The sequence below is a fragment of the Ahaetulla prasina genome, chromosome 10 (assembly GCF_028640845.1).
Source record: "Ahaetulla prasina isolate Xishuangbanna chromosome 10, ASM2864084v1, whole genome shotgun sequence".
NCBI classification, from domain to species: domain Eukaryota; kingdom Metazoa; phylum Chordata; class Lepidosauria; order Squamata; family Colubridae; genus Ahaetulla; species Ahaetulla prasina.
This window is the reverse complement of record NC_080548.1, coordinates 14,060,572-14,073,927: the sequence shown is the minus strand read 5'-3', so window position 1 is coordinate 14,073,927 and position 13,356 is coordinate 14,060,572.

The window sequence follows — 13,356 nt, the reverse complement described above, 5'->3', positions numbered from 1 at the left end:
CCAGCCTGTTATGGATGCAGGTAAGTGCAGGGCACACAGCAAGGCTCAGAGACAACGAAAAACGGGCCTACTGGAAGTTCGGGAAGGCTGGGAAAGGGGGCCCTCCTGGAGCCTCGAGAAAATCCTCCAGAGCCCGGGAAGGGCAAAAACGCCCCCCCCCACCAGCTGTGGTGCAGGAGGCTGACTAGTCCAGGGGTCTCCAACCTTGGTCCCTTTAAGACTTGTGGACTTCAACTCCCAGAGTTCCTCAGCCAGCTTTGCTGGCTGAGGGACTCTGGGAGTTGAAGTCCACAAGTCTTAAAGGGACCAAGGTTGGAGACCCCTGGACTAGGCCACACCCACCATGGCTACACCCACCCAGCAACCGGGCAGAGAACCCTTTGCCAAAATTTTTGAAGCCCACCCCTGGCTAACAGCAAATGTGAATGTCTTGTTTTGCATTATACCACTGACGTTTCTAATAGATTGAATTAAATCCGTGCTTTTAATTAAACCCAAATCGAGTTTCTGCCACGGAGCAATTTCAGTTTGCAAGGATGGACAAACAAGGATTCCTCAGCGTGGTGGCACGCTCAATAACAATAGCAGCAAACTAACAATAATCAGCAGTCGCACCATCTGTCATCTCTAATCATAAAATAAGCCTCCAAGGGCCAAAGCAGAACTTGGAAAGAAAGGATAGAGCATCCTAAGGAGATGTGGCGGAAGAAATGAAAAACATGAAAGCTTTTTTTCCCAAAGGGATAGGATACTTTTGGTCTTGCCTTAAAAAATTGTATCCTTGCAGGATGTACTTTTTATAAATAAGTAAGAGGAGTGTTTCCTTTCTCTTTTGTAATACCAAAAACGGGGCCACGATGGTTGAGCAGTGCGAGATTTGGGTTACTGAAAAGGAATCCTTTCACCCAATGCATAATAGAATAGTTGGTCTTGCGAGAACCGACCCATGCCATGGCTTCTGGACAGGGGTGGGCTTCAAAAATTTTAGCAGCGGGTTCTCTGCCCAGTTGCTGGGTGGGTGTGGCCTAGTCGGCCTCCTGCACCACGGGGGGGGAGGGATGTTTTTGCCCTCCCCAGGCTCCAGAGGCTTTTCTTGAGCTTCTAGGAGAGCTCTGGAGGCCCTCTGGAGGCCAGAAACAGGCCCATTTCCGGGCTTCCCGAACTTCTGGTAGGCCTGTTTTTTACCCTCCCCAAGCCTCCACACGCATCCTGCACTTACCTGTATCCAAAATGGGTTGCGTGGAGACTCCTGGGAGGAGAGGGTAGGGTTGGGCGGGGTGGGGTGGGGTGAGGCCAGCCAAGATTGGGATTTGGGGGTTCTCCGAACTGCACAGAATCTTATCTAGAGGTTCTCCCGAACCCCTGCAAACCCCCAGCAGCCCCTGCTTCTGGCACAGAACAAGGAGCTGTGGAATGCAGGTAATCCTTGACTTACACCCACATTGGAGCCCAAAATTTCTGTTGCTAAGACAGTTAAGTGAGTTTTGCCCCCATTTTATGACCTTTCTCGCCCCACTTGTTAAGCGAATCACTGCAGTTGTTAAGACAGTAACACCGTTGTTAAGTGAATCTTCCTTCCCTGTTGACTTTGCTTGTCAGAAGGTCACAAAAAGTCATCGCATGACCCCGGGGCACTGCAACCCTCAACCATACATGCATGCCAGTTGCCAAGCCTCCAAAATTTGATCAGGTGACACCGGGGATGCTGCGCTAATCATAAGTATGAAAAAAATGGCCATGTCACTTTTTTCAGTGCGATTGTAACTTCAAATGGTCACTAAAGCAAAGGTTGTAAGTCAAGTATTACCTGTATCCTGGTGTTCTGACCTAGGCTTCCCCAGCAGCATGAAGCCGAGTCCTCATCCCGATAAACCCCTTTTATTTAATTTACAGTGAATCTCTTTCCAGCAAAATCTTTCGCCTCCCACAGTCTTTCAAGATAGTTTACAATTACCAGGCTTGGAGAGTGGTCAGGCCGGGATCTTTCAGACTCCACATCAGTGATAGTCAACCTGGTCCGTACCGCCCACTGATGGGCGTTCCAGCTTTCATGGTGGGCGGTAGGGGTTTTGTCCGATACTGAAGCACTTTCCTTTTTTTTTAATTGAATTGCATTTTTTAAAAAAATTCATAGCGTTATTTAAAAACATTTTCATTAGGTTTTCATAAAATTCCCTGTGACAATTTAAATTTCTGAAAATATACTATTTGTATCGCCCTGCATAAGGGGCGTGCATAAGAGCACAAAAGTGCCTATTTTATTTTATTTATTTATTTATTAGATTTATAAACCGCCCTTCTCCCGAAGGACTCAGGGCGATGTACAGCCAGAATAAAAAAAAGCAATATACAGTTAAAATACAGTTAAAAAACTTATTATACAATGTGGCCGAATTTAAAATAATTAAGAATCTAAAAAACCCCAATTAAAACCAAAGAGAAATTTAGAAGTTAAAACTAAACAATTTAAGAAAGCCCCGCACGAACAAACAGATATGTTTTCAGTTCGCGGCGAAAAGTCCGAAGGTCAGGTATTTGGCGTAAACCAGGGGGGAGTTCGTTCCAAAGAGTGGGGGCCCCCACAGAGAAGGATCTTCCTCTGGGGGCCGCCAGCCGGCATTGTCTGGCGGACGGCACCCTGAGAAGGCCCTCTCTGTGCGAGCGTACAGGTCGGTGGGAGGCATGAGGTAACAGAAGGCGGTCCCGTAAGTACCCAGGTCCCAAGCCAAGCCTACCGTTCCTGTCCTATTGTTCCCTTCATTATATCAAATTGATATAGTTGATGCATATTTTTTACATATATATATATATATATTTTCTTCAAAATATGTTGTTTTATCTATGACAATTGTTTGTGTATACTGTTGTGACAAAAAGAAATTAAAAAAAAAAAGTTCAGTTCAGGTTACATAAGTGAAACTAAATGGCGCTATAGTGGGACAGCAAACAAAAGACCCTCATCCCATAATAGCTCGCGCATCTCCCCCCACACCACCCAGCTGTAACAGACAAGCAGAGATGGTAGCCGGCGCCACCCCAAACCCAATCCATGATGCGCGAGAGGTATGCGCAGATAACGATACACAGTGCATTACTGCCAGATTATCCTTCCCCCCAAAAAATCATTTTCCAGGGTTTGTATCCCAGCTCAGCATCTATTTCCCTGCCCACTTCCCTCTCCCTCAACCCCACATTTATGGTTCACCCTCCCTTTCAACCGCATCTGAGTTTCCACCCTTTTGCATTTCACCGCTGCATGAAGGCTATCATTTGTGATCTGGCAGCCTCAGGCAACTTCAGGGGGAGCAGAGGCAGAGGAGGGCCCCAGGGGCCGCAGGCTCTCGCCAACAGAAACAAGAGGCGAGAAGAAGCCAGCCGTCTTGCAAAAATCGGGTCTGTTGCTCTGAGCTGCCATTCCAGATTGCTTCGGTGGTCCACCAGATGGTGGGGAATTCTGGGAATCCCAGGCCTAGCATAGCTGGAGGGCATCCATGGGAGGGGGCTGCTTTAGCCATTTAGCTGTAGAGCTTGGAGCCAAGATGGAGATGGACTAAGAACAGGGAGGTAAAGGTAAAGGTTCCCCCCCCTCATATGCGTGCTAGTCATTTCCAGCTCTAGGGGGCGTTGCTCATATCCATTTCAAAGCCGAAGAGCCAGCGCTGTCCGAAGACATCTCCGTGGTCATGTGGCCGACATGACTAAATGCCGAAGGTGCACGGAACGCTGTCACCTTCCCACCAAAGGTGGTCCCTATTTTTTCTACTTGCATTTTTTATGTGCTTTCAAACTTCTGGGTTGGCGGAAGCTGGGACAAGTCACAAGAGCTCACCCCGTTAGGTGGCACTAGGGATTCGAACCGCTGAACTGCCGACCTTCCGATCGACAAGCTCAGCGTCTTAGCCACTGAGCCGCCGCGTCCCTTTAAGAGCAGGGAGACCCAGGTATAAATGCATGGAAGCTTCCTGCAAGCTTTTGGGCTACCATAGACCCTCCTTCTCAGCCCAAGAGCCAATAGGATGTAGATGGTGTGGGGGTTATGGACCAGGTTATGGACATCTAGATTTAGCCTGACCTAGTTTACAAGTCCCTTGGACTGCAAGGTGAACAAACAAGTCAGTCCTAGAGGAGATCAACCCTGACTGCTCTTTAGAAGGCCAGATCCTGAAGATGAAACTGAAATACTTTGGCCACCTAATGAGAAGGAGAAGAGCCTAATGCTGGGAAAGATCAAGGGCAAAAGGGACGACAGAGAATGAGGTGGCTGGATGGAGTCACTGAACCAGTAGGCGTGAGTTTAAATGGACTCCAGAGGATGGTAGAGGGTAGGAAGGCCTGGAGGAATGTTGCCCATGGGGTCGCGATGGGTCGGACACGACTTCGCAACTAACAACAACAACAAGTTTACAAGGTTGTTGTTGTTGTGGAAATAAAGTGGAAGGATTGAGGAAGAAAGATGACACTTAACAACTGTGTTACTAATGTATGAAGTTAGTGCCCATCCTTCTCCTAAGAAATGAGATATTTTAGGAAATATTAAAAGGGCAGAATATTTCCCCTAAAAGGGACGCAGAAACTCAGCCCCCACCATCACCACTGTCAATGGGCCATTAAGGCCTGGGACAGACTATTCTACATAACAAAGATCTACCTCCTTCAGGCAGAGCCATAGTAGGAATTGCCTAAAGCCCTTTCATTACATCATCACCCAGTAAGGCTCAACCAAGCCTGGGACTCAAAAGAAAACCGACAAAGTTACCCCCTGCTTGGCCCCATGGGAGTCTGACAACCAATCAGAACAAAAGCTCAAATTCAAAGCCCAACAGAGGGCAGGCACTCTCAGCACCTCTGCCCTTTTCTTCTTAGGATCTCAAGCCATGTGATCCTGTTCATCAATAAATCTTCTTCCCAAGCAACTTCCATGTTTCCAGTGTCTTTCCCCCCACTTGGAACGGAACCCAGATGGACATTTCTTCCAACACTAACTTGACAACTGCAGTGATTCACTTAACAGCTGTGGCAAGAGAGGTTGTAAAATGGGGCAAAGTCCACTTAACAGCTGTCTTGCTTAACAACAGAAATTTGGGACTCAATTGTGGTAAGATCAGGATTACCTGCATAGCAACGAATAAAATATGTTAATAAAAATGAGGCAGAAGAGGCAGTCAGAACTCTCAGGACCATAACAGGGGCACCAGTATGCTTTGCTCATTCCAAGTTTCCAGACCTCCCATGTGGCAGATCCTCAATGCATGTTTTATGGATGATTAAAGTTTTCTCTGGTATTTTAAAAGGCCCCATTGTTCTTCACCAAAGCAACTCATTTGCAGGTTTCTTCAACAGTTCAGGTATCTCCAATGGTTCCTTCCTTCCTAAAGGGTTGTCCTTCTATTGGGTGAGGTTCTATGCTCCAACTCTCAAATTTCTCCAGTCTTGGCTTCATTTCTGTCCTCCAGAACAGGGGTCTCCAACCTTGGCAACTTTGACTTGTGGTTTTCATCTCCCAGAATTCCTCAGCCAGCAAAGCTCCACAAGTCTTAAAGTTGCCAAGGCTGGAGACCCCTGCTCCAGAAGGTAATTGTTGTGGTCCGCCAGCAGCCTGCAGAGCTGGCAATGGAGTCAGACAGCGATGAGGCTGAGGAAGAACATGGGCCAGTCCTGGAGGCTAGGGAAGGCCTGGATGAGGGCTCTGCATTGGAGGCAGAGGTGGGGCCAGGGCCATCTGGATGTGATGTGCAGACTCCGGAGCTTCCAGAGGCTGACAGTAGTGAGGCAGAGGAACAGGAGGAGCCTGTTCCTAATGCACGCATGAGAAGAGCTGCCAGAAGGCAAGAGCAACTCAAGCAAAGAGGATGACTCCGGAGTAGGGCCAAGAGATGATTATCCCCTCCCATAAAGCTTAAAAGACCAGCAATGGCGTTTGGGCTCTTTGCCGAAAAATAACATTGATAGTTTTGTCTTGTTGCATTTGTTTCGTATCGGTGTCTTCTGAACTTTTGCCAAGAAAGGCCTTTGGCAGTTTGTCTAATTGGACCAAGACTGGTGATAGGACTGAGGAATTGTGTTGGGAGGAATTTGCTTTAATTTAGTTGAACTATGCTGAGAATGAGTTAATTCTCAGCTGTTATAATAAAGTTTGTTTGTTTTTACACTGACTGAGTTTCCTACTACCTACTTGGGCCTGGGTCACAACAATAATTTCTTTGGTATCAGAATGCTAGACTGTTTCTTCTTCTCCATATTTATCCACCTAAAGCAAAGCAAGGTACAGCTCATGCAGTGAGAGATTATTCAAAAAGATAATTCCAAAAGCTGTTCCAAAAAAAAAAGTCTGAGTAGCGCTTGGAAAAAAAAATTATGGAAAGAGCCTTAAGATACATTTGGCCCAACCCACCAGGTACAATCTTGTCTGGCATCATCATACTCCTAGTTTGAGTAATGTAATATCTGCAAGAAAACAGCCAAGCTCACAGAACACCAAGGACCAGAGGTGAGTTTCAGCAGGTTCTGACCAGTTCTGGAGAACTGGTAGCAGAAATTTTGAGTAGTTCGGAGAACTGGTAGTAAAAATTCTGACTGTCCCCCTCCGCCCGTCTATTTTCTGCCTCCTGAGTCCCAACTGATCGGGAGGGAATGGAGATTTTACAGTATCCTTCCCCTTGCCACGCCCACCAAACCACGCCCACCAAGCCACACCCACAGAACCGGTAGTAAAAAAAATTTGAAACCCACCACTGCCAAGGACCCCTCTCATCTATCACTTTTCTCTGCTGTCTATTGATTGGCTGAGTTCATGCAATATGCTAAGCCACAATGAGATTGATTTAGACTTATCAAGCTATATTAACCCAGTTGCTTGTGATTTATACATGATGGGTCATGGTTTAGCATCTTGTGCAAACCCAGCCCATTATGATTTGTTGTTTTTGTTAGTTGCAAAGTTGTGTCCAACCCATTGCAACCCCATGGACAATGTTCCTCCGGGCCTTCCTGCCCTCTACCATCCTCTGAAGTCCATTTAAACTCATGCCTACTGCTTCAGTGACTCCATCCAGCCTCCTCATTCTCTGTCGTCCCTTTCTTCTTTTGCCCTCAATCTTTCCCAGCATTAGGCTCTTCTCCAGTGAGTCCTTCTTTCTCATTAGGTGGCCAAAGTATTTCAGTTTCATCTTCAGGATCTGGCCTTCTAAAGAGCAGTCAGGGTTGATCTCCTCTAGAACTGACTTTATTTATTTATTTATTTATTTATTTATTTATTTATTTATTTATTTTGTCACAACAATATATGTAGGCATCATACAAAAATATTATATAGTATATAAACACATATATGAGTAAATATAAGGAGGTATAAGCATATATATATATATATATATATATAGGAAGAAGAAAAGAAAAACAATAGGACAGGAACGGTAGGCTCGTTTGTGCGCTTATGCACGCCCCTTATGGTCCTCTTAGGAATGGGGTGAGGTCAATAGTAGAAAGTTTTTGGGTAAAGCTTTTAGGATTATGAGAAGAGACCACAGAGTCAGGTAAAGTATTCCAAGCACTAATGATTCTGTTACAGAAGTCATATTTTCTGCAATCTAGATTAAAGCGGTTGACATTAAGTTTAAATCTATTAGTTGCTCTAGTATTATTGCAGTTAAAGCTGAAGTAGTCTTTAACAGGAAGGACATTACTTGTTTGTTCCCCTTGCAGTCCAAGGGACTCGCAGGAGTCTCCTCCAGCACCAGAGTTCAAAGGCCTCAATTCTTTGGCGCTCAGCCTTCCTTATGGTTCAACTTTCACAGCCATACATTGGAACTGGGAAAGCTGTTATGATTTATTGAACAACATTATGGCTAAACAAACCACAGCTCAGCCTGGTAGGTAAACCCCATCTCTAGATGATTTTTTAGCCCAATGCAGGTACAGTAATGTGTAAGAAGTGTACTCGTGATTTATAAAAATAAATAGGCATCGAGGTCTCTCAATCAGTAGGAGCATGGTTGCACTTTTCCCCCTACAGAGGCGCAATCGGGACATTTTCTGCCCTTGCTATTTATGCCAGGAAGAATCCGTCATTGGCTTCGGTGCTAGATTTTCTCTGAAGCCAACACCAGCTTCAGAAGAGAGATTTTCCTCACAACTGCCAGAGGGAAGGAAAAGTTTAAATTTGCGTTCCAAGCTTGCTCTCGCTCTGTTAATTATTCCGCCTCTTCCAATTAGAAAAGAAAGCTTTTTTTTTTTTTAAAGAAAATACATTTATTCCACCCTTGTGCTATACATAAAAAAGGAAGATTTGGGTCTTCGGATATGTCCTCATGATTGCCAAAATCCACGTTTTCAAGGTACAGGTACCGAGGCATCCAATTTTCCAAGCGCATAGTCCACGAATGGACTATGAAATGTGGAAATTAGCTTTAAATGATAAAATGACATGTATTAAAATTAGAAGTGGTGTGTATAAAGAAGATATTTTCTGGAAGATTAGAAAAGAAAGCATTATAAAGATGAAACTTGGACCCTCGGATAAGGCGAGCTGCCCTTCGAACACTGGAAAGTACTCCTGGAATATTATATTTTGAGTGTTCTCTGTATGTGTGCGTGCATCGTTAATCGAACTGTTTACCCAATATTTGGGTGTCCTTGTAATTCAGCTATGGGATTAGATTTCTACAACATGCTAACCTTGCTGTAGTCGGTTTAGTGTGTCGTGCGAGGACAGCATCTGTTGCTGTCGGTCCTGCTATTAATGGTCAAAAGTTGCTTTTTGACAAATGGCCATTTCAAGAGGTCAGATTTTTCAGCAAGAAGAATGTCAAAGAGGAGAGTTAAAATAGAAGAGAATATTGATTATTGACCAAGTGTGATTGGACACACAAGGAATTTGTCTCCGGTGCATAAGCTCTCAGCGCAGATACAAAGAGCAAAGGGATAAGTCATAAATCGTAAGAGACAATCATACATCATAAGACACTAACAACAAGTCATAAGTCATAAGATACTAATGGGAGAAGGTAGTAGGAAAAATGAGAGGATGAGGAAGATAAGGAAGATGAGAAGGATAATAGCAATGCAGTCCTACTACATGGGTACATATCTTATGCCTAAGACAATTTTGTGGGAATTAGGTGTTTAACAGAGTGATGACATGGCGGGAAACTATCTCTGTGTCTAGTTGTTTGGGCATGCAATGCCCTATAGAGGCATTCTGAGGGAAGTAGTTGTTTATGTCCATGGTGTGAGGGGTCCATGGTGTGAGGGGTCTGTAGCAGAAGTGGGTTTCAGCAGGTTCTGACCAGTTCTGGAGAACCGGTAGTGGAAATTTTGAATAGTTCGGAGAACTGGTAGTAAAAATTCTGACTGGCCCCACCTCCATCTATTCTCTGCCTCCTAAATCCTAGCTGATCAGGAGGAAATGGGGATTCTGCAGTAACCTTCCCCTGCCACGCCCACCAAGTCATACCCACCACGCCACACCTTTTTTGAAACCCACCACTGATCTGTAGATATTTTCTCAGCCCTCTTCCTATCTCATGTAGTATCTGTACAGTATCTGTGGTACAGCGGTGGGATTCAAAAAATTTTTACTACCGGTTCTGTGGGCATGTCTTGGTGGGCGTGGCACGTCTTGGTGGGCGTGGCAAGGGAAGGATACTGTAAAATCTCCATTCCTTCCCCACTCCAGGGAAGGTTATTACAAAATCCCCATTTCCTCCCGATCAACTGGGACTCGGGAGGCAGAGAATAGATTGCGGGGCTAGTCAGAGGTGGTATTTAGCGGTTCTCCGAACTACTCAAAATTTCCGCTACCGGTTCTCCAGAACTGCTCAGAACCTGCTGAAACCCACCTATGGTGTGGAACTTTGCTCAATAGTAGTAACTGTGAGAGGGATCTTGGAGTCCTAGTGGACAATCACTTATATATGGGTCAACAGTGTGCTGCTGCTGCCAAAAATCCAACACAGTTCTAGGCTGCATAAACAGGGGGGATAGAATCAAGATCACACAAAATGTTAATACCACTTTATAATGCCTTGGTAAGGCCACACTTGGAATACTGCATTCGGTTTTGGTCGCCATGCTGTAAAAAAGATGTTGAGACTCTAGAAAGAGTGCAGAATGAGCAATAAAGATGATTAGGGAACTGGAGGCTAAAACATACGAAGAACGGCTGCAGGAATTGGATATGTCTAGTTTAATGAAAAGAAGGACTAGGGGAGACATGATAGCAGTGTTCCAATATTTGAGGGGCTGCCACAAAGAAGAGGGAGTCAAACTATTCTCCAAAGCCCCTGAGGGCAGGACAAGAAGCAATGGGTAGAAACTAATCAAGGAGAGAAGCAGCTTAGAACTAAGGAGAAACTTCCTGACAGAACAATTAATCAGCAGAACAACTTCCCTCCAGAAGTTGTGAATGCTTCAACACTGGAAGGTTTTAAGATGATGTTGGATAACCATTTGTCTGAAGTGGTGTAGGGTTTCCTGCCTAAGCAGGGGGTTGGACTAGAAAACCTCCAAGGTCCCTTCCAACTATTATACTATACTATACTATACTATACTATACTATACTATACTATACTATACTATACTATACTATACTATACTATACTATACTATACTATACTATACTATACTATACTATACTATACTATACTATACTATATTTCCTCAGTGGAAGGACGGCTGGTTGCAATTGTTCTTTCTGCAGTCCTAACTGTCTCTTTGAAGTCCATGTGTCTACTGTTTTGCGCCAAACCAGACAGTTACAGAAGTATAAATAACATGAAAATGACATGAAAAAAGAGAGAGAGGGAAAGGAACACCTACTTTCATGCTGCTCTCCGATCCAGAATTTTCAATTTAAGAACAAACACAACTAGGGGAAGATGAAGGGTGTATTGAAAATTCAAGACAGTGGCCAAGAACAGACAAAGTCATTTTTTTTTACAAGTGTCACACACAAAATAGGGACAAGGCTTCAAAAACCCGGTCCCAACTTTGAATGGACCTTTTTGACAGTGTCCTCCCATCTGTAAATACAGATCGTCCTTGAATTAAGACCACAATTCGGACCAGAACGTATGTTGTTAAGTGGGGTGGTCATTAAGTGAGTCACACTCAATGTAATGACTTTTTCCCCCCCATTGATTGTTAGATGAATCACCACCGTTGTTCAGTGCAGGGGTCTCCAACTTTGGTCCCTTTAAGACTTATGGACTTCAACTCCCAGAGTTCCTCAGCCAGCTTTGCTGGATGAGGGATTCTGGGAGTTGAAGTCCACAAGTCTTAAAGGGACCAAGGTTAGAGAGCCCTGGTTCAGTGAATCACAAGATCATTAAGCAAATCCAGCTTTTCCCCTTGACTTTGTTGGAAGTGGGTTGGGAAAGTCACAAAATGTCACACTTGCGACTCCAGGATGCTGCAGCCATGGCAAATGTGTTGAATCGTGATCATGTGATTGCAGAGACACGCAAGTGTCGTAAGCACAAGGATCAGCCATAAGTTACTTTTTTCCACACGGTCATAACTTTGAATGGTCGTTAAAACAAATGGTCATAAGTCGAGGACTATCTAAACGTGTGGAATGAGAATATGACTAAGATTCCGTTGACTGATCCCTTATTTTTCCAAGACTGTCAAAATGACAAGAGGGTTGGGTTTGCTTTTGACTTGGCTTTATGTCCCTGTATGATATTTTTCAGTTGTGATTGCCTCTTAAAACCTCAAAATGTAGCACAAGATGTGCACATCTCACAATTTATCCCCTACACACACACCCATACATATACACACACAAACAGAGATCCTAGCCGAATTGCCTTATAAGGACATGCAATGTTTTTCAGCCTGCATTTGTATGCCCATTTGCAACCTGGAGATCAACTCTCTTATCTTTTTAATTTCCTGAACTGTCTTCACTCCCCGACAGTTACCCCTCCCTGCAAGTTCTTACCCACATTGGCCTTTCCACTGTCTTTCTCAGAGTTGCCATTGGGTTGTAATTTTTAACATTACTTCATGCACGATGAGTAATCACATTAATTGCCTGGCATTGTATATCTTTGAAACGATCACACGGATCGTGTTGGTTTCATTAGGAAATTAAAAACTCGCCAGCTAAAATGGAAAACCGAGAGGGTGGTATTTGGGGTTTTTCCATGCAACTCCATTCATAGGGGCCATCGACCTCAGTGGATGAGAAGGAGAAAAGGAAGGGAAAATGCAGTAAGATTGAATGCAGCAAGAAGAGATGGGCAACTCGCCTGTGAAAAATGTGCCAGGATGGCTATTGAAGATATCTAGAGATGTTCTCCAAGGGAACACAGAGAGGCCAAAAAGGCATTAAGAAGGTGGAGGAATGAAAAAGACAAGATCAGAGAAAGGGATATCTCAAAATTCACCTGGCTGAATCATGGCTTCTCTCAAACGTTGCACTCAACGTTTGAGAGACACAAACGTTACCAGACACAATCAGTCTTAGTCCAAATTCATTCCAAAATAAATCCTTCAGAAAAAGTCCTTTGGCCTTATCACCAACCTTTGTCTACTTTGGCATCCTGCCAAAGGCTTTTCTTGGCAAAGCCCCACGAAGTTCAGAAACAAGAGACTCCGACTAGAAACAAATGTAGCAATGTTGCTTTCCTACCAAGAGACCAAGAGCTATTGCTGCTCTTTTAAGCCTTATGGGAGGGAGCAGTCTTCTCCTGACCTTACTCCCGAGTCGTCCTCTTTGCTTCAGCTGCTCTTGCCTTCTGGCATCTCTTCGCATGCGTGCACTAGGAACAGGCTCCGGAGTCCACAAATTGCTCCTAGATGGCCCTAGCCCCGTCTCTGCCTCTAATGCAGAACCCTCATCTGGGCCTTCCCCTGACTCCAGGACTGGCCCATTATCCTCCCCAGCCTCCTCACTGTCTCACTCTGCTGTCAGCTCTGCAGGCTGCTGGTGGACCACAACAGGACCCAGCATCAAACCTTGCTTTGACATTCAACAAAATGGAGACCGAACAGCTGAAAGCTTCAGAAAAGTCCCATAAATGCTCCGCATTGAGGGGGCCATTATTCTCTCCACCTCCCGTAAATGTGCCAAAAGGAAGGGAGTTGTAATTAACAGCCTGTTCTCCAAAGCAAGGACAATGTGATTTATTTTTCATAAACTGGTCCCCAGAGAACCTGGCAGATCTCATTAGTAAACATTAATTTCGGTTTATCCTTCTGCTCCGTTACAGCATTTGTATCCTCATGCTGTGTCTGTTCCAGGCAAGAACCAGACTAGTTGGGAGAGAACAAGTAAAGTTTCTCTCAAAATAAGTTTCCAGATAACCAGGGTGGTCCATAAAGTGTGATCCAAAACTTTCATCTGTCTGGAAC